The following is a 26,044-nucleotide window of genomic DNA, read 5'->3' as shown; positions in this document are numbered from 1 at the left end:
TACGCCTCGGCTAATAAAGGCAAGTATCCCGTATGCCTGCTTAACCACTTTATCTACCTGTCCTGCTACCTTCAGGGATCTGTGGACATGCACTCCAAGGTCCCGCTGATCCTCTGCATTTCTCAGTGTCCTACCATTTATTGTGTATTCCAACTGAATTCCATTTGCCACTGTTCTGCCCACTAGACGAGTCCATTGATATCTTCCTGCAGTCTACAGCATTCTGTTTCATTATTAACCACACGGCCAATTTTTGTATCATCTGCAAACTTCTTAATCATACTTCCTACATTCAAATCCAAATCATTGATATATACCAGAAAAAGCAAAGGGCCCAGTACTGAGTCGGTGCAGGCTCGATGGGCCGAAATGGCCTCTATCTGCACTGTGGGGTTTCTGTGATTCTGTGAGCCCTGCGGAACCCCACTGGAAACAGCCTTCCGGTCACAAAAACACCCTTCCGACCATTACCCTTTGTTTCCTGCCTCTGAGCCAATTTTGGATCCAACTTGCCACTTTGCCTTGGATCCCATGGGCTTTTACTTTCGTGACCAATCTGGCATGCGGGACCTTATCAAAAGCCTTGCTAAAATCCATATAGACTACATCAAAGGCACTACCCTCATCGACCCTCCTTGTTACCTCCTCGAAAAATTGAATTGCGTTAGTCAGACACGACCTTCCGTTAAGAAATCCATGCTGACTGTCCCTGATTAATCCGTGTCTTTCTAAATGAAGATTTCTCCTGTCCCTCAGAACTTTTTCCAATAATTTTCCCACCACCGAGGTTAGGCTGACTGGCCTGTAATTATGCGGTCTATCCCTCTCTCCCTTTTGAAAGAGTGGTAGCACGTTAGCAGTCCTCCAGTGGTCGGGCACCACACCTGTAGCCAGAGAGGATTGTAAAATGATGGTGAGAGCCTGTGCTATTTGGTGTCTTACTTCTCTTAAGAGTGTGGGATAGATTTGATGCGGGCCTGGGTATTTGTCCAGTTTGAAAGATGCTACAGCCCTTAAGACTTGGTGTTTGAGCATGTTTATTTGATGTAATATTTGAATAGAAGGCAATGAAGGGTTGGGCTTGTAGTTTGTTTGTGTGGGAGGCAGAGCAGCAAGAAGAGGTGGAGGGGGGGTGGGGGGTTGCGGGAGGAGTAAAATTTGTAAATGTAAATTGAGTGTTGAATACTTGTATGAATGCGTAGAAGAGAAAAAAATGGGCGACAGCTTTAAGTAAAGAGAAAGCCAGCTAGCATATGCCTACGGCCATACTAGTCTGAATGCGCCCGATCTCGTCTGATCTCGGAAGCTAAGCAGAGTCAGGCCTGGTTAGTACTTGGATGGGAGACTGCCTGGGAATACCAGGCTTTTGCTGCCGCCACAGGCTGCTCAACGTTTTGCACACACACGCGCACACACTGCTCTTAATCAATCAACATCCTTTTTGCTGCTCTCTCTCTCTCTCTCTCGCTTTCCTTTGACCATTTCTTCGCTGCACATTCTCCTGCTGCTACACAAATGCAAGGGGCTCCAGACACAGGGCCAAAATAAGCAGAAGAAGAAAATAAGATAGCCAAAATACACACACTGGCGGAGGGCCACCAGGACACAGCAGCAGAGAGGAGAGACAAGGTGCATAGAAAACTCGGAGGGACAAACAGCAACAGAACAAAGAAGAATGTCGAAAGAGCAGCAGTTAAATTCAGGAAAAAAGCAAAGCCAACTAGCATGCTGTTGAAATGCATGTGTGTTAATGCGAGGAGTGTTACAAATAAGATTGACGAGTTGCAGGCGCAAGTTGCCACATGGGGTTATGCAATAGTAGCCATAACGGAGACCTGGCTTCAAAATGGGCGGAATTGGAAACTAAACAATCCTGGCTACAATGTAATAACATTTGTAGAAGTCGTGTGGGCAGATGTCACATGATCAGGCAGAATCATAGAAATTTACAGCACAGAAGGAGGCCATTCGGCCCATCTTGTCCGTGCCAGCCGACAAAGAGCAATCCACCCAAATCTTTACAGCACTTGGTCCGTAGCCTTGTAGGTTACGGCAGTTCAAGTGCATATCCAAGTACTTTTTAAACGTGATGAGGGTTTCTGCCTCTACCACCCTTTCAGGCAGTGCATTCCAGACCCCCACCATTCACTGGGTGAAAAAATGTCTCCTCAAATTCCCTGTAAACCTCCTACCAATTACTTGAAATCTATTATTGACCCTTCTGCTAAGGGAAATAGGTCCTTCCTATCCACTCTATCTCGGCCCCTCATAATTTTACACACCTCAATTAGGTCTCGCCTCAGCCTCCTGTGTTCCAAAGAAAACAACCCCAGCCTATCCAATCTTTCCTCATAACTAAAATTCCCCAGCCCAGGCAACATCCTCGGAAATCTCCTCTGCACCTTCTCTAGTGCAATCGCATCCTTCTTGTAATGTGGTGACCAGAACTGCACGCGGCACTCTAGCTGCGGCCTAACTAGTGTTTTATACAGTTGAAGCATAACCTCCCCGCTCTTATATTCTACGCCTCGGCTAATAAAGGCAAGTATCCCGTATGCCTGCTTAACCACTTTATCTACCTGTCCTGCTACCTTCAGGGATCTGTGGACATGCACTCCAAGGTCCCGCTGATCCTCTGCATTTCTCAGTGTCCTACCATTTATTGTGTATTCCAACTGAATTCCATTTGCCACTGTTCTGCCCACTAGACGAGTCCATTGATATCTTCCTGCAGTCTACAGCATTCTGTTTCATTATTAACCACACGGCCAATTTTTGTATCATCTGCAAACTTCTTAATCATACTTCCTACATTCAAATCCAAATCATTGATATATACCAGAAAAAGCAAAGGGCCCAGTACTGAGTCGGTGCAGGCTCGATGGGCCGAAATGGCCTCTATCTGCACTGTGGGGTTTCTGTGATTCTGTGAGCCCTGCGGAACCCCACTGGAAACAGCCTTCCGGTCACAAAAACACCCTTCGACCATTACCCTTTGTTTCCTGCCTCTGAGCCAATTTTGGATCCAACTTGCCACTTTGCCTTGGATCCCATGGGCTTTTACTTTCGTGACCAATCTGGCATGCGGGACCTTATCAAAAGCCTTGCTAAAATCCATATAGACTACATCAAAGGCACTACCCTCATCGACCCTCCTTGTTACCTCCTCGAAAAATTGAATTGCGTTAGTCAGACACGACCTTCCGTTAAGAAATCCATGCTGACTGTCCCTGATTAATCCGTGTCTTTCTAAATGAAGATTTCTCCTGTCCCTCAGAACTTTTTCCAATAATTTACCCACCACCGAGGTTAGGCTGACTGGCCTGTAATTATGCGGTCTATCCCTCTCTCCCTTTTGAAAGAACGGTAGCACGTTAGCAGTCCTCCAGTGGTCGGGCACCACACCTGTAGCCAGAGAGGATTGTAAAATGATGGTGAGAGCCTGTGCTATTTGGTGTCTTACTTCTCTTAAGAGTGTGGGATAGATTTGATGCGGGCCTGGGTATTTGTCCAGTTTGAAAGATGCTACAGCCCTTAAGACTTGGTGTTTGAGCATGTTTATTTGATGTAATATTTGAATAGAAGGCAATGAAGGGTTGGGCTTGTAGTTTGTTTGTGTGGGAGGCAGAGCAGCAAGAAGAGGTGGAGGGGGGGTGGGGGGTTGCGGGAGGAGTAAAATTTGTAAATGTAAATTGAGTGTTGAATACTTGTATGAATGCGTAGAAGAGAAAAAAATGGGCGACAGCTTTAAGTAAAGAGAAAGCCAGCCAGCATATGCCTACGGCCATACTAGTCTGAATGCGCCCGATCTCGTCTGATCTCGGAAGCTAAGCAGAGTCAGGCCTGGTTAGTACTTGGATGGGAGACCGCCTGGGAATACCAGGTGCAGTAGGCTTTTGCTGCCGCCACAGGCTGCTCAACGTTTTGCACACACACGCGCACACACTGCTCTTAATCAATCAACATCCTTTTTGCTGCTCTCTCTCTCTCTCTCTCTCTCTCGCTTTCCTTTGACCATTTCTTCGCTGCACATTCTCCTGCTGCTACACAAATGCAAGGGGCTCCAGACACAGGGCCGAAATAAGCAGAAGAAGAAAATAAGATAGCCAAAATACACACACTGGCGGAGGGCCACCAGGACACAGCAGCAGAGAGGAGAGACAAGGTGCATAGAAAACTCGGAGGGACAAACAGCAACAGAACAAAGAAGAATGTAGAAAGAGCAGCAGTTAAATTCAGGAAAAAAGCAAAGCCAACTAGCATGCTGTTGAAATGCATGTGTGTTAATGCGAGGAGCGTTACAAATAAGATTGACGAGTTGCAGGCGCAAGTTGCCACATGGGGTTATGCAATAGTAGCCATAACGGAGACCTGGCTTCAAAATGGGCGGAATTGGAAACTAAACAATCCTGGCTACAATGTAATAACATTTGTAGAAGTCGTGTGGGCAGATGTCACATGATCAGGCAGAATCATAGAAATTTACAGCACAGAAGGAGGCCATTCGGCCCATCTTGTCCGTGCCAGCCGACAAAGAGCAATCCACCCAAATCCCACTTTACAGCACTTGGTCCGTAGCCTTGTAGGTTACGGCAGTTCAAGTGCATATCCAAGTACTTTTTAAACGTGATGAGGGTTTCTGCCTCTACCACCCTTTCAGGCAGTGCATTCCAGACCCCCACCATTCACTGGGTGAAAAAATGTCTCCTCAAATTCCCTGTAAACCTCCTACCAATTACTTGAAATCTATTATTGACCCTTCTGCTAAGGGAAATAGGTCCTTCCTATCCACTCTATCTCGGCCCCTCATAATTTTACACACCTCAATTAGGTCTCACCTCAGCCTCCTGTGTTCCAAAGAAAACAACCCCAGCCTATCCAATCTTTCCTCATAACTAAAATTCCCCAGCCCAGGCAACATCCTCGGAAATCTCCTCTGCACCTTCTCTAGTGCAATCGCATCCTTCTTGTAATGTGGTGACCAGAACTGCACGCGGCACTCTAGCTGCGGCCTAACTAGTGTTTTATACAGTTGAAGCATAACCTCCCCGCTCTTATATTCTACGCCTCGGCTAATAAAGGCAAGTATCCCGTATGCCTGCTTAACCACTTTATCTACCTGTCCTGCTACCTTCAGGGATCTGTGGACATGCACTCCAAGGTCCCGCTGATCCTCTGCATTTCTCAGTGTCCTACCATTTATTGTGTATTCCAACTGAATTCCATTTGCCACTGTTCTGCCCACTAGACGAGTCCATTGATATCTTCCTGCAGTCTACAGCATTCTGTTTCATTATTAACCACACGGCCAATTTTTGTATCATCTGCAAACTTCTTAATCATACTTCCTACATTCAAATCCAAATCATTGATATATACCAGAAAAAGCAAAGGGTCCAGTACTGAGTCGGTGCAGGCTCGATGGGCCGAAATGGCCTCTATCTGCACTGTGGGGTTTCTGTGATTCTGTGAGCCCTGCGGAACCCCACTGGAAACAGCCTTCCGGTCACAAAAACACCCTTCGACCATTACCCTTTGTTTCCTGCCTCTGAGCCAATTTTGGATCCAACTTGCCACTTTGCCTTGGATCCCATGGGCTTTTACTTTCGTGACCAATCTGGCATGCGGGACCTTATCAAAAGCCTTGCTAAAATCCATATAGACTACATCAAAGGCACTACCCTCATCGACCCTCCTTGTTACCTCCTCGAAAAATTGAATTGCGTTAGTCAGACACGACCTTCCGTTAAGAAATCCATGCTGACTGTCCCTGATTAATCCGTGTCTTTCTAAATGAAGATTTCTCCTGTCCCTCAGAACTTTTTCCAATAATTTTCCCACCACCGAGGTTAGGCTGACTGGCCTGTAATTATGCGGTCTATCCCTCTCTCCCTTTTGAAAGAACGGTAGCACGTTAGCAGTCCTCCAGTGGTCGGGCACCACACCTGTAGCCAGAGAGGATTGTAAAATGATGGTGAGAGCCTGTGCTATTTGGTGTCTTACTTCTCTTAAGAGTGTGGGATAGATTTGATGCGGGCCTGGGTATTTGTCCAGTTTGAAAGATGCTACAGCCCTTAAGACTTGGTGTTTGAGCATGTTTATTTGATGTAATATTTGAATAGAAGGCAATGAAGGGTTGGGCTTGTAGTTTGTTTGTGTGGGAGGCAGAGCAGCAAGAAGAGGTGGAGGGGGGGTGGGGGGTTGCGGGAGGAGTAAAATTTGTAAATGTAAATTGAGTGTTGAATACTTGTATGAATGCGTAGAAGAGAAAAAAATGGGCGACAGCTTTAAGTAAAGAGAAAGCCAGCTAGCATATGCCTACGGCCATACTAGTCTGAATGCGCCCGATCTCGTCTGATCTCGGAAGCTAAGCAGAGTCAGGCCTGGTTAGTACTTGGATGGGAGACTGCCTGGGAATGCCAGGTGCAGTAGGCTTTTGCTGCCGCCACAGGCTGCTCAACGTTTTGCACACACACGCGCACACACTGCTCTTAATCAATCAACATCCTTTTTGCTGCTCTCTCTCTCTCTCTCTCTCGCTTTCCTTTGACCATTTCTTCGCTGCACATTCTCCTGCTGCTACACAAATGCAAGGGGCTCCAGACACAGGGCCGAAATAAGCAGAAGAAGAAAATAAGATAGCCAAAATACACACACTGGCGGAGGGCCACCAGGACACAGCAGCAGAGAGGAGAGACAAGGTGCATAGAAAACTCGGAGGGACAAACAGCAACAGAACAAAGAAGAATGTAGAAAGAGCAGCAGTTAAATTCAGGAAAAAAGCAAAGCCAACTAGCATGCTGTTGAAATGCATGTGTGTTAATGCGAGGAGTGTTACAAATAAGATTGACGAGTTGCAGGCGCAAGTTGCCACATGGGGTTATGCAATAGTAGCCATAACGGACACCTGGCTTCAAAATGGGCGGAATTGGAAACTAAACAATCCTGGCTACAATGTAATAACATTTGTAGAAGTCGTGTGGGCAGATGTCACATGATCAGGCAGAATCATAGAAATTTACAGCACAGAAGGAGGCCATTCGGCCCATCTTGTCCGTGCCAGCCGACAAAGAGCAATCCACCCAAATCCCACTTTACAGCACTTGGTCCGTAGCCTTGTAGGTTACGGCAGTTCAAGTGCATATCCAAGTACTTTTTAAACGTGATGAGGGTTTCTGCCTCTACCACCCTTTCAGGCAGTGCATTCCAGACCCCCACCATTCACTGGGTGAAAAAATGTCTCCTCAAATTCCCTGTAAACCTCCTACCAATTACTTGAAATCTATTATTGACCCTTCTGCTAAGGGAAATAGGTCCTTCCTATCCACTCTATCTCGGCCCCTCATAATTTTACACACCTCAATTAGGTCTCGCCTCAGCCTCCTGTGTTCCAAAGAAAACAACCCCAGCCTATCCAATCTTTCCTCATAACTAAAATTCCCCAGCCCAGGCAACATCCTCGGAAATCTCCTCTGCACCTTCTCTAGTGCAATCGCATCCTTCTTGTAATGTGGTGACCAGAACTGCACGCGGCACTCTAGCTGCGGCCTAACTAGTGTTTTATACAGTTGAAGCATAACCTCCCCGCTCTTATATTCTACGCCTCGGCTAATAAAGGCAAGTATCCCGTATGCCTGCTTAACCACTTTATCTACCTGTCCTGCTACCTTCAGGGATCTGTGGACATGCACTCCAAGGTCCCGCTGATCCTCTGCATTTCTCAGTGTCCTACCATTTATTGTGTATTCCAACTGAATTCCATTTGCCACTGTTCTGCCCACTAGACGAGTCCATTGATATCTTCCTGCAGTCTACAGCATTCTGTTTCATTATTAACCACACGGCCAATTTTTGTATCATCTGCAAACTTCTTAATCATACTTCCTACATTCAAATCCAAATCATTGATATATACCAGAAAAAGCAAAGGGCCCAGTACTGAGTCGGTGCAGGCTCGATGGGCCGAAATGGCCTCTATCTGCACTGTGGGGTTTCTGTGATTCTGTGAGCCCTGCGGAACCCCACTGGAAACAGCCTTCCGGTCACAAAAACACCCTTCGACCATTACCCTTTGTTTCCTGCCTCAGCCAATTTTGGATCCAACTTGCCACTTTGCCTTGGATCCCATGGGCTTTTACTTTCGTGACCAATCTGGCATGCGGGACCTTATCAAAAGCCTTGCTAAAATCCATATAGACTACATCAAAGGCACTACCCTCATCGACCCTCCTTGTTACCTCCTCGAAAAATTGAATTGCGTTAGTCAGACACGACCTTCCGTTAAGAAATCCATGCTGACTGTCCCTGATTAATCCGTGTCTTTCTAAATGAAGATTTCTCCTGTCCCTCAGAACTTTTTCCAATAATTTTCCCACCACCGAGGTTAGGCTGACTGGCCTGTAATTATGCGGTCTATCCCTCTCTCCCTTTTGAAAGAACGGTAGCACGTTAGCAGTCCTCCAGTGGTCGGGCACCACACCTGTAGCCAGAGAGGATTGTAAAATGATGGTGAGAGCCTGTGCTATTTGGTGTCTTACTTCTCTTAAGAGTGTGGGATAGATTTGATGCGGGCCTGGGTATTTGTCCAGTTTGAAAGATGCTACAGCCCTTAAGACTTGGTGTTTGAGCATGTTTATTTGATGTAATATTTGAATAGAAGGCAATGAAGGGTTGGGCTTGTAGTTTGTTTGTGTGGGAGGCAGAGCAGCAAGAAGAGGTGGAGGGGGGGTGGGGGGTTGCGGGAGGAGTAAAATTTGTAAATGTAAATTGAGTGTTGAATACTTGTATGAATGCGTAGAAGAGAAAAAAATGGGCGACAGCTTTAAGTAAAGAGAAAGCCAGCTAGCATATGCCTACGGCCATACTAGTCTGAATGCGCCCGATCTCGTCTGATCTCGGAAGCTAAGCAGAGTCAGGCCTGGTTAGTACTTGGATGGGAGACTGCCTGGGAATACCGGGTGCAGTAGGCTTTTGCTGCCGCCACAGGCTGCTCAACGTTTTGCACACACACGCGCACACACTGCTCTTAATCAATCAACATCCTTTTTGCTGCTCTCTCTCTCTCTCTCTCTCGCTTTCCTTTGACCATTTCTTCGCTGCACATTCTCCTGCTGCTACACAAATGCAAGGGGCTCCAGACACAGGGCCGAAATAAGCAGAAGAAGAAAATAAGATAGCCAAAATACACACACTGGCGGAGGGCCACCAGGACACAGCAGCAGAGAGGAGAGACAAGGTGCATAGAAAACTCGGAGGGACAAACAGCAACAGAACAAAGAAGAATGTAGAAAGAGCAGCAGTTAAATTCAGGAAAAAAGCAAAGCCAACTAGCATGCTGTTGAAATGCATGTGTGTTAATGCGAGGAGTGTTACAAATAAGATTGACGAGTTGCAGGCGCAAGTTGCCACATGGGGTTATGCAATAGTAGCCATAACGGACACCTGGCTTCAAAATGGGCGGAATTGGAAACTAAACAATCCTGGCTACAATGTAATAACATTTGTAGAAGTCGTGTGGGCAGATGTCACATGATCAGGCAGAATCATAGAAATTTACAGCACAGAAGGAGGCCATTCGGCCCATCTTGTCCGTGCCAGCCGACAAAGAGCAATCCACCCAAATCCCACTTTACAGCACTTGGTCCGTAGCCTTGTAGGTTACGGCAGTTCAAGTGCATATCCAAGTACTTTTTAAACGTGATGAGGGTTTCTGCCTCTACCACCCTTTCAGGCAGTGCATTCCAGACCCCCACCATTCACTGGGTGAAAAAATGTCTCCTCAAATTCCCTGTAAACCTCCTACCAATTACTTGAAATCTATTATTGACCCTTCTGCTAAGGGAAATAGGTCCTTCCTATCCACTCTATCTCGGCCCCTCATAATTTTACACACCTCAATTAGGTCTCGCCTCAGCCTCCTGTGTTCCAAAGAAAACAACCCCAGCCTATCCAATCTTTCCTCATAGCTAAAATTCCCCAGCCCAGGCAACATCCTCGGAAATCTCCTCTGCACCTTCTCTAGTGCAATCGCATCCTTCTTGTAATGTGGTGACCAGAACTGCACGCGGCACTCTAGCTGCGGCCTAACTAGTGTTTTATACAGTTGAAGCATAACCTCCCCGCTCTTATATTCTATGCCTCGGCTAATAAAGGCAAGTATCCCGTATGCCTGCTTAACCACTTTATCTACCTGTCCTGCTACCTTCAGGGATCTGTGGACATGCACTCCAAGGTCCCGCTGATCCTCTGCATTTCTCAGTGTCCTACCATTTATTGTGTATTCCAACTGAATTCCATTTGCCACTGTTCTGCCCACTAGACGAGTCCATTGATATCTTCCTGCAGTCTACAGCATTCTGTTTCATTATTAACCACACGGCCAATTTTTGTATCATCTGCAAACTTCTTAATCATACTTCCTACATTCAAATCCAAATCATTGATATATACCAGAAAAAGCAAAGGGCCCAGTACTGAGTCGGTGCAGGCTCGATGGGCCGAAATGGCCTCTATCTGCACTGTGGGGTTTCTGTGATTCTGTGAGCCCTGCGGAACCCCACTGGAAACAGCCTTCCGGTCACAAAAACACCCTTCGACCATTACCCTTTGTTTCCTGCCTCTGAGCCAATTTTGGATCCAACTTGCCACTTTGCCTTGGATCCCATGGGCTTTTACTTTCGTGACCAATCTGGCATGCGGGACCTTATCAAAAGCCTTGCTAAAATCCATATAGACTACATCAAAGGCACTACCCTCATCGACCCTCCTTGTTACCTCCTCGAAAAATTGAATTGCGTTAGTCAGACACGACCTTCCGTTAAGAAATCCATGCTGACTGTCCCTGATTAATCCGTGTCTTTCTAAATGAAGATTTCTCCTGTCCCTCAGAACTTTTTCCAATAATTTTCCCACCACCGAGGTTAGGCTGACTGGCCTGTAATTATGCGGTCTATCCCTCTCTCCCTTTTGAAAGAACGGTAGCACGTTAGCAGTCCTCCAGTGGTCGGGCACCACACCTGTAGCCAGAGAGGATTGTAAAATGATGGTGAGAGCCTGTGCTATTTGGTGTCTTACATCTCTTAAGAGTGTGGGATAGATTTGATGCGGGCCTGGGTATTTGTCCAGTTTGAAAGATGCTACAGCCCTTAAGACTTGGTGTTTGAGCATGTTTATTTGATGTAATATTTGAATAGAAGGCAATGAAGGGTTGGGCTTGTAGTTTGTTTGTGTGGGAGGCAGAGCAGCAAGAAGAGGTGGAGGGGGGGTGGGGGGTTGCGGGAGGAGTAAAATTTGTAAATGTAAATTGAGTGTTGAATACTTGTATGAATGCGTAGAAGAGAAAAAAATGGGCGACAGCTTTAAGTAAAGAGAAAGCCAGCTAGCATATGCCTACGGCCATACTAGTCTGAATGCGCCCGATCTCGTCTGATCTCGGACGCTAAGCAGAGTCAGGCCTGGTTAGTACTTGGATGGGAGACTGCCTGGGAATACCAGGTGCAGTAGGCTTTTGCTGCCGCCACAGGCTGCTCAACGTTTTGCACACACACGCGCACACACTGCTCTTAATCAATCAACATCCTTTTTGCTGCTCTCTCTCTCTCTCTCTCTTGCTTTCCTTTGACCATTTCTTCGCTGCACATTCTCCTGCTGCTACACAAATGCAAGGGGCTCCAGACACAGGGCCGAAATAAGCAGAAGAAGAAAATAAGATAGCCAAAATACACACACTGGCGGAGGGCCACCAGGACACAGCAGCAGAGAGGAGAGACAAGGTGCATAGAAAACTCGGAGGGACAAACAGCAACAGAACAAAGAAGAATGTAGAAAGAGCAGCAGTTAAATTCAGGAAAAAAGCAAAGCCAACTAGCATGCTGTTGAAATGCATGTGTGTTAATGCGAGGAGCGTTACAAATAAGATTGACGAGTTGCAGGCGCAAGTTGCCACATGGGGTTATGCAATAGTAGCTATAACGGAGACCTGGCTTCAAAATGGGCGGAATTGGAAACTAAACAATCCTGGCTACAATGTAATAACATTTGTAGAAGTCGTGTGGGCAGATGTCACATGATCAGGCAGAATCATAGAAATTTACAGCACAGAAGGAGGCCATTCGGCCCATCTTGTCCGTGCCAGCCGACAAAGAGCAATCCACCCAAATCCCACTTTACAGCACTTGGTCCGTAGCCTTGTAGGTTACGGCAGTTCAAGTGCATATCCAAGTACTTTTTAAACGTGATGAGGGTTTCTGCCTCTACCACCCTTTCAGGCAGTGCATTCCAGACCCCCACCATTCACTGGGTGAAAAAATGTCTCCTCAAATTCCCTGTAAACCTCCTACCAATTACTTGAAATCTATTATTGACCCTTCTGCTAAGGGAAATAGGTCCTTCCTATCCACTCTATCTCGGCCCCTCATAATTTTACACACCTCAATTAGGTCTCGCCTCAGCCTCCTGTGTTCCAAAGAAAACAACCCCAGCCTATCCAATCTTTCCTCATAACTAAAATTCCCCAGCCCAGGCAACATCCTCGGAAATCTCCTCTGCACCTTCTCTAGTGCAATCGCATCCTTCTTGTAATGTGGTGACCAGAACTGCACGCGGCACTCTAGCTGCGGCCTAACTAGTGTTTTATACAGTTGAAGCATAACCTCCCCGCTCTTATATTCTACGCCTCGGCTAATAAAGGCAAGTATCCCGTATGCCTGCTTAACCACTTTATCTACCTGTCCTGCTACCTTCAGGGATCTGTGGACATGCACTCCAAGGTCCCGCTGATCCTCTGCATTTCTCAGTGTCCTACCATTTATTGTGTATTCCAACTGAATTCCATTTGCCACTGTTCTGCCCACTAGACGAGTCCATTGATATCTTCCTGCAGTCTACAGCATTCTGTTTCATTATTAACCACACGGCCAATTTTTGTATCATCTGCAAACTTCTTAATCATACTTCCTACATTCAAATCCAAATCATTGATATATACCAGAAAAAGCAAAGGGCCCAGTACTGAGTCGGTGCAGGCTCGATGGGCCGAAATGGCCTCTATCTGCACTGTGGGGTTTCTGTGATTCTGTGAGCCCTGCGGAACCCCACTGGAAACAGCCTTCCGGTCACAAAAACACCCTTCCGACCATTACCCTTTGTTTCCTGCCTCTGAGCCAATTTTGGATCCAACTTGCCACTTTGCCTTGGATCCCATGGGCTTTTACTTTCGTGACCAATCTGGCATGCGGGACCTTATCAAAAGCCTTGCTAAAATCCATATAGACTACATCAAAGGCACTACCCTCATCGACCCTCCTTGTTACCTCCTCGAAAAATTGAATTGCGTTAGTCAGACACGACCTTCCGTTAAGAAATCCATGCTGACTGTCCCTGATTAATCCGTGTCTTTCTAAATGAAGATTTCTCCTGTCCCTCAGAACTTTTTCCAATAATTTTCCCACCACCGAGGTTAGGCTGACTGGCCTGTAATTATGCGGTCTATCCCTCTCTCCCTTTTGAAAGAGCGGTAGCACGTTAGCAGTCCTCCAGTGGTCGGGCACCACACCTGTAGCCAGAGAGGATTGTAAAATGATGGTGAGAGCCTGTGCTATTTGGTGTCTTACTTCTCTTAAGAGTGTGGGATAGATTTGATGCGGGCCTGGGTATTTGTCCAGTTTGAAAGATGCTACAGCCCTTAAGACTTGGTGTTTGAGCATGTTTATTTGATGTAATATTTGAATAGAAGGCAATGAAGGGTTGGGCTTGTAGTTTGTTTGTGTGGGAGGCAGAGCAGCAAGAAGAGGTGGAGGGGGGGTGGGGGGTTGCGGGAGGAGTAAAATTTGTAAATGTAAATTGAGTGTTGAATACTTGTATGAATGCGTAGAAGAGAAAAAAATGGGCGACAGCTTTAAGTAAAGAGAAAGCCAACTAGCATATGCCTACGGCCATACTAGTCTGAATGCGCCCGATCTCGTCTGATCTCGGAAGCTAAGCAGAGTCAGGCCTGGTTAGTACTTGGATGGGAGACTGCCTGGGAATACCAGGTGCAGTAGGCTTTTGCTGCCGCCACAGGCTGCTCAACGTTTTGCACACACACGCGCACACACTGCTCTTAATCAATCAACATCCTTTTTGCTGCTCTCTCTCTCTCTCTCTCTCTCTCTCTCTCGCTTTCCTTTGACCATTTCTTCGCTGCACATTCTCCTGCTGCTACACAAATGCAAGGGGCTCCAGACACAGGGCCGAAATAAGCAGAAGAAGAAAATAAGATAGCCAAAATACACACACTGGCGGAGGGCCACCAGGACACAGCAGCAGAGAGGAGAGACAAGGTGCATAGAAAACTCGGAGGGACAAACAGCAACAGAACAAAGAAGAATGTAGAAAGAGCAGCAGTTAAATTCAGGAAAAAAGCAAAGCCAACTAGCATGCTGTTGAAATGCATGTGTGTTAAAACGAGGAGTGTTACAAATAAGATTGACGAGTTGCAGGCGCAAGTTGCCACATGGGGTTATGCAATAGTAGCCATAACGGAGACCTGGCTTCAAAATGGGCGGAATTGGAAACTAAACAATCCTGGCTACAATGTAATAACATTTGTAGAAGTCGTGTGGGCAGATGTCACATGATCAGGCAGAATCATAGAAATTTACAGCACAGAAGGAGGCCATTCGGCCCATCTTGTCCGTGCCAGCCGACAAAGAGCAATCCACCCAAATCCCACTTTACAGCACTTGGTCCGTAGCCTTGTAGGTTACGGCAGTTCAAGTGCATATCCAAGTACTTTTTAAACGTGATGAGGGTTTCTGCCTCTACCACCCTTTCAGGCAGTGCATTCCAGACCCCCACCATTCACTGGGTGAAAAAATGTCTCCTCAAATTCCCTGTAAACCTCCTACCAATTACTTGAAATCTATTATTGACCCTTCTGCTAAGGGAAATAGGTCCTTCCTATCCACTCTATCTCGGCCCCTCATAATTTTACACACCTCAATTAGGTCTCGCCTCAGCCTCCTGTGTTCCAAAGAAAACAACCCCAGCCTATCCAATCTTTCCTCATAACTAAAATTCCCCAGCCCAGGCAACATCCTCGGAAATCTCCTCTGCACCTTCTCTAGTGCAATCGCATCCTTCTTGTAATGTGGTGACCAGAACTGCACGCGGCACTCTAGCTGCGGCCTAACTAGTGTTTTATACAGTTGAAGCATAACCTCCCCGCTCTTATATTCTACGCCTCGGCTAATAAAGGCAAGTATCCCGTATGCCTGCTTAACCACTTTATCTACCTGTCCTGCTACCTTCAGGGATCTGTGGACATGCACTCCAAGGTCCCGCTGATCCTCTGCATTTCTCAGTGTCCTACCATTTATTGTGTATTCCAACTGAATTCCATTTGCCACTGTTCTGCCCACTAGACGAGTCCATTGATATCTTCCTGCAGTCTACAGCATTCTGTTTCATTATTAACCACACGGCCAATTTTTGTATCATCTGCAAACTTCTTAATCATACTTCCTACATTCAAATCCAAATCATTGATATATACCAGAAAAAGCAAAGGGCCCAGTACTGAGTCGGTGCAGGCTCGATGGGCCGAAATGGCCTCTATCTGCACTGTGGGGTTTCTGTGATTCTGTGAGCCCTGCGGAACCCCACTGGAAACAGCCTTCCGGTCACAAAAACACCCTTCGACCATTACCCTTTGTTTCCTGCCTCTGAGCCAATTTTGGATCCAACTTGCCACTTTGCCTTGGATCCCATGGGCTTTTACTTTCGTGACCAATCTGGCATGCGGGACCTTATCAAAAGCCTTGCTAAAATCCATATAGACTACATCAAAGGCACTACCCTCATCGACCCTCCTTGTTACCTCCTCGAAAAATTGAATTGCGTTAGTCAGACACGACCTTCCGTTAAGAAATCCATGCTGACTGTCCCTGATTAATCCGTGTCTTTCTAAATGAAGATTTCTCCTGTCCCTCAGAACTTTTTCCAATAATTTTCCCACCACCGAAGTTAGGCTGACTGGCCTGTAATTATGCGGTCTATCCCTCTCTCCCTTTTGAAAGAGCGGTAGCACGTTAGCAGTCCTCCAGTGGTCGGGCACCACACCTGTAGCCAGAGAGGATTGTAAAATGATGGTGAGAGCCTGTGCTATTTGGTGTCTTACTTCTCTTAAGAGTGTGGGATAGATTTGATGCGGGCCTGGGTATTTGTCCAGTTTGAAAGATGCTACAGCCCTTAAGACTTGGTGTTTGAGCATGTTTATTTGATGTAATATTTGAATAGAAGGCAATGAAGGGTTGGGCTTGTAGTTTGTTTGTGTGGGAGGCAGAGCAGCAAGAAGAGGTGGAGGGGGGGTGGGGGGTTGCGGGAGGAGTAAAATTTGTAAATGTAAATTGAGTGTTGAATACTTGTATGAATGCGTAGAAGAGAAAAAAATGGGCGACAGCTTTAAGTAAAGAGAAAGCCAGCTAGCATATGCCTACGGCCATACTAGTCTGAATGCGCCCGATCTCGTCTGATCTCGGAAGCTAAGCAGAGTCAGGCCTGGTTAGTACTTGGATGGGAGACTGCCTGGGAATACCAGGTGCAGTAGGCTTTTGCTGCCGCCACAGGCTGCTCAACGTTTTGCACACACACGCGCACACACTGCTCTTAATCAATCAACATCCTTTTTGCTGCTCTCTCTCTCTCTCTCGCTTTCCTTTGACCATTTCTTCGCTGCACATTCTCCTGCTGCTACACAAATGCAAGGGGCTCCAGACACAGGGCCAAAATAAGCAGAAGAAGAAAATAAGATAGCCAAAATACACACACTGGCGGAGGGCCACCAGGACACAGCAGCAGAGAGGAGAGACAAGGTGCATAGAAAACTCGGAGGGACAAACAGCAACAGAACAAAGAAGAATGTAGAAAGAGCAGCAGTTAAATTCAGGAAAAAAGCAAAGCCAACTAGCATGCTGTTGAAATGCATGTGTGTTAATGCGAGGAGTGTTACAAATAAGATTGACGAGTTGCAGGCGCAAGTTGCCACATGGGGTTATGCAATAGTAGCCATAACGGAGACCTGGCTTCAAAATGGGCGGAATTGGAAACTAAACAATCCTGGCTACAATGTAATAACATTTGTAGAAGTCGTGTGGGCAGATGTCACATGATCAGGCAGAATCATAGAAATTTACAGCACAGAAGGAGGCCATTCGGCCCATCTTGTCCGTGCCAGCCGACAAAGAGCAATCCACCCAAATCTTTACAGCACTTGGTCCGTAGCCTTGTAGGTTACGGCAGTTCAAGTGCATATCCAAGTACTTTTTAAACGTGATGAGGGTTTCTGCCTCTACCACCCTTTCAGGCAGTGCATTCCAGACCCCCACCATTCACTGGGTGAAAAAATGTCTCCTCAAATTCCCTGTAAACCTCCTACCAATTACTTGAAATCTATTATTGACCCTTCTGCTAAGGGAAATAGGTCCTTCCTATCCACTCTATCTCGGCCCCTCATAATTTTACACACCTCAATTAGGTCTCACCTCAGCCTCCTGTGTTCCAAAGAAAACAACCCCAGCCTATCCAATCTTTCCTCATAACTAAAATTCCCCAGCCCAGGCAACATCCTCGGAAATCTCCTCTGCACCTTCTCTAGTGCAATCGCATCCTTCTTGTAATGTGGTGACCAGAACTGCACGCGGCACTCTAGCTGCGGCCTAACTAGTGTTTTATACAGTTGAAGCATAACCTCCCCGCTCTTATATTCTACGCCTCGGCTAATAAAGGCAAGTATCCCGTATGCCTGCTTAACCACTTTATCTACCTGTCCTGCTACCTTCAGGGATCTGTGGACATGCACTCCAAGGTCCCGCTGATCCTCTGCATTTCTCAGTGTCCTACCATTTATTGTGTATTCCAACTGAATTCCATTTGCCACTGTTCTGCCCACTAGACGAGTCCATTGATATCTTCCTGCAGTCTACAGCATTCTGTTTCATTATTAACCACACGGCCAATTTTTGTATCATCTGCAAACTTCTTAATCATACTTCCTACATTCAAATCCAAATCATTGATATATACCAGAAAAAGCAAAGGGCCCAGTACTGAGTCGGTGCAGGCTCGATGGGCCGAAATGGCCTCTATCTGCACTGTGGGGTTTCTGTGATTCTGTGAGCCCTGCGGAACCCCACTGGAAACAGCCTTCCGGTCACAAAAACACCCTTCGACCATTACCCTTTGTTTCCTGCCTCTGAGCCAATTTTGGATCCAACTTGCCACTTTGCCTTGGATCCCATGGGCTTTTACTTTCGTGACCAATCTGGCATGCGGGACCTTATCAAAAGCCTTGCTAAAATCCATATAGACTACATCAAAGGCACTACCCTCATCGACCCTCCTTGTTACCTCCTCGAAAAATTGAATTGCGTTAGTCAGACACGACCTTCCGTTAAGAAATCCATGCTGACTGTCCCTGATTAATCCGTGTCTTTCTAAATGAAGATTTCTCCTGTCCCTCAGAACTTTTTCCAATAATTTTCCCACCACCGAGGTTAGGCTGACTGGCCTGTAATTATGCGGTCTATCCCTCTCTCCCTTTTGAAAGAACGGTAGCACGTTAGCAGTCCTCCAGTGGTCGGGCACCACACCTGTAGCCAGAGAGGATTGTAAAATGATGGTGAGAGCCTGTGCTATTTGGTGTCTTACTTCTCTTAAGAGTGTGGGATAGATTTGATGCGGGCCTGGGTATTTGTCCAGTTTGAAAGATGCTACAGCCCTTAAGACTTGGTGTTTGAGCATGTTTATTTGATGTAATATTTGAATAGAAGGCAATGAAGGGTTGGGCTTGTAGTTTGTTTGTGTGGGAGGCAGAGCAGCAAGAAGAGGTGGAGGGGGGGTGGGGGGTTGCGGGAGGAGTAAAATTTGTAAATGTAAATTGAGTGTTGAATACTTGTATGAATGTGTAGAAGAGAAAAAAATGGGCGACAGCTTTAAGTAAAGAGAAAGCCAGCTAGCATATGCCTACGGCCATACTAGTCTGAATGCGCCCGATCTCGTCTGATCTCGGAAGCTAAGTAGAGTCAGGCCTGGTTAGTACTTGGATGGGAGACTGCCTGGGAATACCAGGTGCAGTAGGCTTTTGCTGCCGCCACAGGCTGCTCAACGTTTTGCACACACACGCGCACACACTGCTCTTAATCAATCAACATCCTTTTTGCTGCTCTCTCTCTCTCTCTCTCTCGCTTTCCTTTGACCATTTCTTCGCTGCACATTCTCCTGCTGCTACACAAATGCAAGGGGCTCCAGACACAGGGCCGAAATAAGCAGAAGAAGAAAATAAGATAGCCAAAATACACACACTGGCGGAGGGCCACCAGGACACAGCAGCAGAGAGGAGAGACAAGGTGCATAGAAAACTCGGAGGGACAAACAGCAACAGAACAAAGAAGAATGTAGAAAGAGCAGCAGTTAAATTCAGGAAAAAAGCAAAGCCAACTAGCATGCTGTTGAAATGCATGTGTGTTAATGCGAGGAGTGTTACAAATAAGATTGACGAGTTGCAGGCGCAAGTTGCCACATGGGGTTATGCAATAGTAGCCATAACGGACACCTGGCTTCAAAATGGGCGGAATTGGAAACTAAACAATCCTGGCTACAATGTAATAACATTTGTAGAAGTCGTGTGGGCAGATGTCACATGATCAGGCAGAATCATAGAAATTTACAGCACAGAAGGAGGCCATTCGGCCCATCTTGTCCGTGCCAGCCGACAAAGAGCAATCCACCCAAATCCCACTTTACAGCACTTGGTCCGTAGCCTTGTAGGTTACGGCAGTTCAAGTGCATATCCAAGTACTTTTTAAACGTGATGAGGGTTTCTGCCTCTACCACCCTTTCAGGCAGTGCATTCCAGACCCCCACCATTCACTGGGTGAAAAAATGTCTCCTCAAATTCCCTGTAAACCTCCTACCAATTACTTGAAATCTATTATTGACCCTTCTGCTAAGGGAAATAGGTCCTTCCTATCCACTCTATCTCGGCCCCTCATAATTTTACACACCTCAATTAGGTCTCGCCTCAGCCTCCTGTGTTCCAAAGAAAACAACCCCAGCCTATCCAATCTTTCCTCATAGCTAAAATTCCCCAGCCCAGGCAACATCCTCGGAAATCTCCTCTGCACCTTCTCTAGTGCAATCGCATCCTTCTTGTAATGTGGTGACCAGAACTGCACGCGGCACTCTAGCTGCGGCCTAACTAGTGTTTTATACAGTTGAAGCATAACCTCCCCGCTCTTATATTCTATGCCTCGGCTAATAAAGGCAAGTATCCCGTATGCCTGCTTAACCACTTTATCTACCTGTCCTGCTACCTTCAGGGATCTGTGGACATGCACTCCAAGGTCCCGCTGATCCTCTGCATTTCTCAGTGTCCTACCATTTATTGTGTATTCCAACTGAATTCCATTTGCCACTGTTCTGCCCACTAGACGAGTCCATTGATATCTTCCTGCAGTCTACAGCATTCTGTTTCATTATTAACCACACGGCCAATTTTTGTATCATCTGCAAACTTCTTAATCATACTTCCTACATTCAAATCCAAATCATTGATATATACCAGAAAAAGCAAAGGGCCCAGTACTGAGTCGGTGCAGGCTCGATGGGCCGAAATGGCCTCTATCTGCACTGTGGGGTTTCTGTGATTCTGTGAGCCCTGCGGAACCCCACTGGAAACAGCCTTCCGGTCACAAAAACACCCTTCGACCATTACCCTTTGTTTCCTGCCTCTGAGCCAATTTTGGATCCAACTTGCCACTTTGCCTTGGATCCCATGGGCTTTTACTTTCGTGACCAATCTGGCATGCGGGACCTTATCAAAAGCCTTGCTAAAATCCATATAGACTACATCAAAGGCACTACCCTCATCGACCCTCCTTGTTACCTCCTCGAAAAATTGAATTGCGTTAGTCAGACACGACCTTCCGTTAAGAAATCCATGCTGACTGTCCCTGATTAATCCGTGTCTTTCTAAATGAAGATTTCTCCTGTCCCTCAGAACTTTTTCCAATAATTTTCCCACCACCGAGGTTAGGCTGACTGGCCTGTAATTATGCGGTCTATCCCTCTCTCCCTTTTGAAAGAACGGTAGCACGTTAGCAGTCCTCCAGTGGTCGGGCACCACACCTGTAGCCAGAGAGGATTGTAAAATGATGGTGAGAGCCTGTGCTATTTGGTGTCTTACATCTCTTAAGAGTGTGGGATAGATTTGATGCGGGCCTGGGTATTTGTCCAGTTTGAAAGATGCTACAGCCCTTAAGACTTGGTGTTTGAGCATGTTTATTTGATGTAATATTTGAATAGAAGGCAATGAAGGGTTGGGCTTGTAGTTTGTTTGTGTGGGAGGCAGAGCAGCAAGAAGAGGTGGAGGGGGGGTGGGGGGTTGCGGGAGGAGTAAAATTTGTAAATGTAAATTGAGTGTTGAATACTTGTATGAATGCGTAGAAGAGAAAAAAATGGGCGACAGCTTTAAGTAAAGAGAAAGCCAGCTAGCATATGCCTACGGCCATACTAGTCTGAATGCGCCCGATCTCGTCTGATCTCGGACGCTAAGCAGAGTCAGGCCTGGTTAGTACTTGGATGGGAGACTGCCTGGGAATACCAGGTGCAGTAGGCTTTTGCTGCCGCCACAGGCTGCTCAACGTTTTGCACACACACGCGCACACACTGCTCTTAATCAATCAACATCCTTTTTGCTGCTCTCTCTCTCTCTCTCTCTTGCTTTCCTTTGACCATTTCTTCGCTGCACATTCTCCTGCTGCTACACAAATGCAAGGGGCTCCAGACACAGGGCCGAAATAAGCAGAAGAAGAAAATAAGATAGCCAAAATACACACACTGGCGGAGGGCCACCAGGACACAGCAGCAGAGAGGAGAGACAAGGTGCATAGAAAACTCGGAGGGACAAACAGCAACAGAACAAAGAAGAATGTAGAAAGAGCAGCAGTTAAATTCAGGAAAAAAGCAAAGCCAACTAGCATGCTGTTGAAATGCATGTGTGTTAATGCGAGGAGCGTTACAAATAAGATTGACGAGTTGCAGGCGCAAGTTGCCACATGGGGTTATGCAATAGTAGCTATAACGGAGACCTGGCTTCAAAATGGGCGGAATTGGAAACTAAACAATCCTGGCTACAATGTAATAACATTTGTAGAAGTCGTGTGGGCAGATGTCACATGATCAGGCAGAATCATAGAAATTTACAGCACAGAAGGAGGCCATTCGGCCCATCTTGTCCGTGCCAGCCGACAAAGAGCAATCCACCCAAATCCCACTTTACAGCACTTGGTCCGTAGCCTTGTAGGTTACGGCAGTTCAAGTGCATATCCAAGTACTTTTTAAACGTGATGAGGGTTTCTGCCTCTACCACCCTTTCAGGCAGTGCATTCCAGACCCCCACCATTCACTGGGTGAAAAAATGTCTCCTCAAATTCCCTGTAAACCTCCTACCAATTACTTGAAATCTATTATTGACCCTTCTGCTAAGGGAAATAGGTCCTTCCTATCCACTCTATCTCGGCCCCTCATAATTTTACACACCTCAATTAGGTCTCGCCTCAGCCTCCTGTGTTCCAAAGAAAACAACCCCAGCCTATCCAATCTTTCCTCATAACTAAAATTCCCCAGCCCAGGCAACATCCTCGGAAATCTCCTCTGCACCTTCTCTAGTGCAATCGCATCCTTCTTGTAATGTGGTGACCAGAACTGCACGCGGCACTCTAGCTGCGGCCTAACTAGTGTTTTATACAGTTGAAGCATAACCTCCCCGCTCTTATATTCTACGCCTCGGCTAATAAAGGCAAGTATCCCGTATGCCTGCTTAACCACTTTATCTACCTGTCCTGCTACCTTCAGGGATCTGTGGACATGCACTCCAAGGTCCCGCTGATCCTCTGCATTTCTCAGTGTCCTACCATTTATTGTGTATTCCAACTGAATTCCATTTGCCACTGTTCTGCCCACTAGACGAGTCCATTGATATCTTCCTGCAGTCTACAGCATTCTGTTTCATTATTAACCACACGGCCAATTTTTGTATCATCTGCAAACTTCTTAATCATACTTCCTACATTCAAATCCAAATCATTGATATATACCAGAAAAAGCAAAGGGCCCAGTACTGAGTCGGTGCAGGCTCGATGGGCCGAAATGGCCTCTATCTGCACTGTGGGGTTTCTGTGATTCTGTGAGCCCTGCGGAACCCCACTGGAAACAGCCTTCCGGTCACAAAAACACCCTTCCGACCATTACCCTTTGTTTCCTGCCTCTGAGCCAATTTTGGATCCAACTTGCCACTTTGCCTTGGATCCCATGGGCTTTTACTTTCGTGACCAATCTGGCATGCGGGACCTTATCAAAAGCCTTGCTAAAATCCATATAGACTACATCAAAGGCACTACCCTCATCGACCCTCCTTGTTACCTCCTCGAAAAATTGAATTGCGTTAGTCAGACACGACCTTCCGTTAAGAAATCCATGCTGACTGTCCCTGATTAATCCGTGTCTTTCTAAATGAAGATTTCTCCTGTCCCTCAGAACTTTTTCCAATAATTTTCCCACCACCGAGGTTAGGCTGACTGGCCTGTAATTATGCGGTCTATCCCTCTCTCCCTTTTGAAAGAGCGGTAGCACGTTAGCAGTCCTCCAGTGGTCGGGCACCACACCTGTAGCCAGAGAGGATTGTAAAATGATGGTGAGAGCCTGTGCTATTTGGTGTCTTACTTCTCTTAAGAGTGTGGGATAGATTTGATGCGGGCCTGGGTATTTGTCCAGTTTGAAAGATGCTACAGCCCTTAAGACTTGGTGTTTGAGCATGTTTATTTGATGTAATATTTGAATAGAAGGCAATGAAGGGTTGGGCTTGTAGTTTGTTTGTGTGGGAGGCAGAGCAGCAAGAAGAGGTGGAGGGGGGGTGGGGGGTTGCGGGAGGAGTAAAATTTGTAAATGTAAATTGAGTGTTGAATACTTGTATGAATGCGTAGAAGAGAAAAAAATGGGCGACAGCTTTAAGTAAAGAGAAAGCCAGCTAGCATATGCCTACGGCCATACTAGTCTGAATGCGCCCGATCTCGTCTGATCTCGGAAGCTAAGCAGAGTCAGGCCTGGTTAGTACTTGGATGGGAGACTGCCTGGGAATACCAGGTGCAGTAGGCTTTTGCTGCCGCCACAGGCTGCTCAACGTTTTGCACACACACGCGCACACACTGCTCTTAATCAATCAACATCCTTTTTGCTGCTCTCTCTCTCTCTCTCTCTCGCTTTCCTTTGACCATTTCTTCGCTGCACATTCTCCTGCTGCTACACAAATGCAAGGGGCTCCAGACACAGGGCCGAAATAAGCAGAAGAAGAAAATAAGATAGCCAAAATACACACACTGGCGGAGGGCCACCAGGACACAGCAGCAGAGAGGAGAGACAAGGTGCATAGAAAACTCGGAGGGACAAACAGCAACAGAACAAAGAAGAATGTAGAAAGAGCAGCAGTTAAATTCAGGAAAAAAGCAAAGCCAACTAGCATGCTGTTGAAATGCATGTGTGTTAATGCGAGGAGTGTTACAAATAAGATTGACGAGTTGCAGGCGCAAGTTGCCACATGGGGTTATGCAATAGTAGCCATAACGGAGACCTGGCTTCAAAATGGGCGGAATTGGAAACTAAACAATCCTGGCTACAATGTAATAACATTTGTAGAAGTCGTGTGGGCAGATGTCACATGATCAGGCAGAATCATAGAAATTTACAGCACAGAAGGAGGCCATTCGGCCCATCTTGTCCGTGCCAGCCGACAAAGAGCAATCCACCCAAATCCCACTTTACAGCACTTGGTCCGTAGCCTTGTAGGTTACGGCAGTTCAAGTGCATATCCAAGTACTTTTTAAACGTGATGAGGGTTTCTGCCTCTACCACCCTTTCAGGCAGTGCATTCCAGACCCCCACCATTCACTGGGTGAAAAAATGTCTCCTCAAATTCCCTGTAAACCTCCTACCAATTACTTGAAATCTATTATTGACCCTTCTGCTAAGGGAAATAGGTCCTTCCTATCCACTCTATCTCGGCCCCTCATAATTTTACACACCTCAATTAGGTCTCGCCTCAGCCTCCTGTGTTCCAAAGAAAACAACCCCAGCCTATCCAATCTTTCCTCATAACTAAAATTCCCCAGCCCAGGCAACATCCTCGGAAATCTCCTCTGCACCTTCTCTAGTGCAATCGCATCCTTCTTGTAATGTGGTGACCAGAACTGCACGCGGCACTCTAGCTGCGGCCTAACTAGTGTTTTATACAGTTGAAGCATAACCTCCCCGCTCTTATATTCTACGCCTCGGCTAATAAAGGCAAGTATCCCGTATGCCTGCTTAACCACTTTATCTACCTGTCCTGCTACCTTCAGGGATCTGTGGACATGCACTCCAAGGTCCCGCTGATCCTCTGCATTTCTCAGTGTCCTACCATTTATTGTGTATTCCAACTGAATTCCATTTGCCACTGTTCTGCCCACTAGACGAGTCCATTGATATCTTCCTGCAGTCTACAGCATTCTGTTTCATTATTAACCACACGGCCAATTTTTGTATCATCTGCAAACTTCTTAATCATACTTCCTACATTCAAATCCAAATCATTGATATATACCAGAAAAAGCAAAGGGCCCAGTACTGAGTCGGTGCAGGCTCGATGGGCCGAAATGGCCTCTATCTGCACTGTGGGGTTTCTGTGATTCTGTGAGCCCTGCGGAACCCCACTGGAAACAGCCTTCCGGTCACAAAAACACCCTTCGACCATTACCCTTTGTTTCCTGCCTCTGAGCCAATTTTGGATCCAACTTGCCACTTTGCCTTGGATCCCATGGGCTTTTACTTTCGTGACCAATCTGGCATGCGGGACCTTATCAAAAGCCTTGCTAAAATCCATATAGACTACATCAAAGGCACTACCCTCATCGACCCTCCTTGTTACCTCCTCGAAAAATTGAATTGCGTTAGTCAGACACGACCTTCCGTTAAGAAA

General features: G+C 46.5%; 8 non-coding genes and 2 pseudogenes across 8 annotated transcripts; all 10 read left to right on the top strand.

The window, feature by feature from the left end:
* The first annotated feature begins 1,255 nt into the window (after positions 1–1,255).
* On the top strand, positions 1,256–1,375 carry LOC147110071 (5S ribosomal RNA; annotated as a pseudogene).
* Positions 1,376–3,776: 2,401 nt separating this feature from the next.
* On the top strand, positions 3,777–3,895 carry LOC147110070 (5S ribosomal RNA). Its single transcript, XR_015080466.1, has one exon. It is a non-coding gene; the product is annotated as a 5S ribosomal RNA (ribosomal RNA).
* A 2,421-nt stretch (positions 3,896–6,316) lies between these two features.
* LOC147110069 (5S ribosomal RNA) lies at positions 6,317–6,435 on the top strand. Its single transcript, XR_015080489.1, has one exon. It is a non-coding gene; the product is annotated as a 5S ribosomal RNA (ribosomal RNA).
* A 2,415-nt stretch (positions 6,436–8,850) lies between these two features.
* Positions 8,851–8,969, top strand: LOC147110068 (5S ribosomal RNA). Its single transcript, XR_015080484.1, has one exon. It is a non-coding gene; the product is annotated as a 5S ribosomal RNA (ribosomal RNA).
* A 2,417-nt stretch (positions 8,970–11,386) lies between these two features.
* Positions 11,387–11,505, top strand: LOC147110067 (5S ribosomal RNA). The gene has a single exon (XR_015080496.1). It is a non-coding gene; the product is annotated as a 5S ribosomal RNA (ribosomal RNA).
* A 2,418-nt stretch (positions 11,506–13,923) lies between these two features.
* LOC147110066 (5S ribosomal RNA) lies at positions 13,924–14,042 on the top strand. The gene has a single exon (XR_015080477.1). It is a non-coding gene; the product is annotated as a 5S ribosomal RNA (ribosomal RNA).
* Positions 14,043–16,469: 2,427 nt separating this feature from the next.
* Positions 16,470–16,588, top strand: LOC147110065 (5S ribosomal RNA). Its single transcript, XR_015080476.1, has one exon. It is a non-coding gene; the product is annotated as a 5S ribosomal RNA (ribosomal RNA).
* Positions 16,589–18,997: 2,409 nt separating this feature from the next.
* Positions 18,998–19,116, top strand: LOC147110064 (5S ribosomal RNA; annotated as a pseudogene).
* Positions 19,117–21,533: 2,417 nt separating this feature from the next.
* LOC147110063 (5S ribosomal RNA) lies at positions 21,534–21,652 on the top strand. The gene has a single exon (XR_015080495.1). It is a non-coding gene; the product is annotated as a 5S ribosomal RNA (ribosomal RNA).
* A 2,418-nt stretch (positions 21,653–24,070) lies between these two features.
* On the top strand, positions 24,071–24,189 carry LOC147110062 (5S ribosomal RNA). The gene has a single exon (XR_015080475.1). It is a non-coding gene; the product is annotated as a 5S ribosomal RNA (ribosomal RNA).
* The last annotated feature ends 1,855 nt before the right edge of the window (positions 24,190–26,044 follow it).

The sequence above is a fragment of the Somniosus microcephalus genome, chromosome 12 (genome assembly GCF_052327205.1).
Source record: "Somniosus microcephalus isolate GS21.2 chromosome 12, FLI_Smic_1.0, whole genome shotgun sequence".
Lineage (NCBI taxonomy): Eukaryota > Metazoa > Chordata > Chondrichthyes > Squaliformes > Somniosidae > Somniosus > Somniosus microcephalus.
Note: the sequence above shows the minus strand (reverse complement) of the source record. Positions and strands in the feature narration are given on the sequence as shown.